The sequence below is a fragment of the Tupaia chinensis genome, unplaced genomic scaffold, assembly GCF_000334495.1.
Source record: "Tupaia chinensis unplaced genomic scaffold, TupChi_1.0 Scaffold000275_1, whole genome shotgun sequence".
Taxonomy (NCBI): Eukaryota; Metazoa; Chordata; class Mammalia; order Scandentia; family Tupaiidae; genus Tupaia; species Tupaia belangeri.
Window position 1 is genome coordinate 479667 of NW_006159757.1, and position 3224 is coordinate 482890.

A 3224-nucleotide genomic window follows, 5' to 3' on the forward strand; every position below is an offset into this window, starting at 1 on the left:
AGAGTTTTTTGCTATAGGGCCCGTGCACTTGCCAGAGAGACAGTGACAGAATGTGAGAAATCATCCCTCCAATGGGGATGGCCCTGCCACAATCCGTTCTCCTTCGTTCTTCTCTAGGGATTTTGGGCACGCATGCACACTTGTGCCCGGTATGAGTTTTTTTTTTTCTTTAATTCTAGACATGACACTATTTATTTATTTTATATTCTTTCACTGAACATCACCACAGCATACAAAATGCCATTTTCCAGCTAGAATACACTGCAAAGTGGCTTAATTATACATGTTATTGTCAACAAATAATTTGCCATTTCTTGTTTCTTATATGTATATATTTTTCCCATTTCTCACCCTCTGCCATTTCAATCCTCCTCCCACCCTGTCTCTGGAATCTGCAGTTGTTTCCATACCTTTATTCTTTCCCACATTTCGTTGATTCACAAAATATCTTAATTAATATAAATACTTTCAATAGTAAGTTCAGCTGATATATACATATCTGTGAACAAAAGTTGACTTAAGGCAAAACTCTGTGGGTAGAATGAATATACTATAAAGTAGCACCTAGCTGAGGGTATGTAGCTTACTATGGTCATTAAATAGATATTTTTTCTCTTTCTTTTTTTTTTTTTGGAGAGGGTTTTGCTATAGGGCACATGCGCTCACCAGACAGACAGAGAGAGACAGAGAGACAGAAAGTGAGAAATCACCCCCCAGGGGGGATGGCCATGCCACAATCCCTTCTCCTCCATTTTCCTCTCGGGATCTTGGGCACTCACGCACATGCGCCCGGAGTGAGTTTAAGCCACTGGGTCTGGGACTCGAACTGCAGTCAACTATGTGGGAGTCCAGCGACATAGCCATTACACTAACTGCTGGTCCTTAAATAGGTATTTTTAAAAATATATCTTTTAATTTCAAGAAAGGCAGTTTTAACTTTAATAAATCAAAATCAAGAAAATGTTAGAAGTTTGCTTAAGACTTACAGTCAGGAATCAGGCTCGGATTCTTTTCGAATAGTAGGTACATGGGCCTGTCCACAACTCAAGAGAAAACAAAACTCCTTAATTCTGGGGAAAAAAGCATAAAAGATCAGTAATGTTTTAGTCAAAAGTCATAAAATTCTATTTCACCAGTTCAAATTCATGTACTTTATCTTCTGTTGTGGTTCGATCTTTCTGTTTAAATTCTATAAGATAAAGTTCAACTCTGGACTTGTTCCTACCATTAAGCTGGCCATTTTCTTAATTGTTTTTGATCTCTTATTTCTCTGTGTCTGACTTTCATTTTCCTGGGATAACACTCCCTTCTTGGAGAACTACTCTGGTGTCATTAAGTTCTTTCAAGTTTTGTTTACCTGAGAATGTTCTTGTCTTCTCTTCCCATATGAAGGATAATCTTGCCAGATACAGTATTCTTGGTTGAAATTGTTTTTTCACTCAACACTTTCAATATATTTTCCCATTCTTTCCTTGCTCCTGTTGTTTCTGATGAGAAGTCCGCTGTTAACCTGATAGGACATCTTTGTAGGTAACTTGACGTTTCTTTCTTGCCAATCTTAGTATCTTGTCTTTGTCTGTGGCTTTGGTCAATCTGGCTATAATGTGTCTTGGAGAAGATTTTCTTGTGTTTATTCTATTTGGGGCCCTCTGTATTTCTTGGGTCTGAATCTTTGAATGCCTCTCTAGGTTTGGAAAGTTTTCTTCCAGGATTTTATGAAATAGATTATCAATGCCCTTATTAGTCTCTTCTCCTTCTGGGATACTGATTATCTGGATGTTTGGATGTTTAATGGTATCTAGTATTTCTCATATAGTATTCTCATTTTGGGAGGCTATTTTCTCAGTCTTCGTGGTGGATTTTACTAGTCTATTAATTCTGTCTTTTACATATGAGATTCAATATTCTGTATGATCTAGTCTGCTTTTAATACTTTCAAGGGAGGTTTTGACTTCCTGTATTATAGCTTTCATCTCCAACATTTCCATTTGATTTTTTTTAATGGTATTTCCTCTTTCAGCTCTCACCTCCTGGAACTCATCAGCTTTTTTTCTTCTGCTGTTCATTATCTCTCTTCTCTTCCATCTCTGTTAGCTTTGTCACTATGAATATTCTAAATTCTTTTTTTTTTTTTGAGAGGTTTTTGCTATAGGGCACGTGCACTTGCCAGCCAGACAGAGAGAGACAGAGAGACAGAAAGCGAGAAATCATCCCCCAGGGGGGATGGCCACACCACAATCCCTTCTTCTCCTCCATTCTCCTCTTGGCATCTTGGGCACGCACGCACACACGCCCGGTGTGAGTTTAAGCCACTGGGTCCGGGACTCGAACCGCAGTCGACTACCTGGGAGTCCAGCAACATAGCCATTATGCTAACTGCTGGTCCCAATATTCTAAATTCTTTATCAGACATTTCCATGAGTTCCATTGTACTGTCTGTGGATGAAGAGGAGTTATTCTTTTCCCTTGGGGGAGAGGTAGTTTCTTAGTTTCTCATATTTCTCGTGCCTCTGCAGTGATTTCTAGTCATCTGATGGGTTATACGTTTCTTCCTAATTTCTAGAAGTTCAATCTGAGTGATCAGAGCAGCACAGGAGAAAGTGGTCTGCAAACTCTTTGGCGTTCCATTTTTCTCCCTTTGTGTCACAGATTCATTGGGAATTGAGGGGTATGAGGACCCTAATAGTATCTGGATGCTTGGCTACTTTTCACTTAGACCTGTCTAGACACTCAGTGCATGGAGGTTGAACAGCAAAGTGATAAGGTAAAAGGAAAAGAAAATAGAAAAAAAGAGAAAAAAGGATAAAGCAAACAAAAAAATGATTGTTAATTAAAAAAAAATATATTGCGGCACAAAAGCACTGGATCTCAGCTCTCACGGTGGACTCAGTTTTCTTCTCCCAGTATGAGTTTTACACTGCCAGATCCTGTATTCAAACTGTGGTCGACTACTTGGGAATTCATTGATGTAACCATTATGCCATTTGCTGATCCCCTTTTTTACTTTTTAAAATCTCTATGCTCTTTGGTGTTTTAAACTAGGCTTAAAAATTCAATTGTTGGGAACCAGCAGTTAGCGTAATGGCTATGTCGCTGGACTCCCACGTAGTTGACCGCGGTTCGTGTCCCGGACCCGGTGGCTTAAAACTCATGCCGGGGATGGGAACCAGCAGTTGGCGTAATGGCTATGTTGCTGGACTCCCACGTAGTCGACTGCGGTTCGC

At 39.6% G+C, this 3224-nt stretch overlaps 1 protein-coding gene across 1 annotated transcript in view; it reads left to right on the forward strand.

The window, feature by feature from the left end:
• CCDC3 (coiled-coil domain containing 3) overlaps positions 1–3224 on the forward strand; it is a 198956-nt gene that overhangs the window by 82395 nt on the left and 113337 nt on the right. The gene's annotated exons all lie outside the window — the stretch shown is intronic.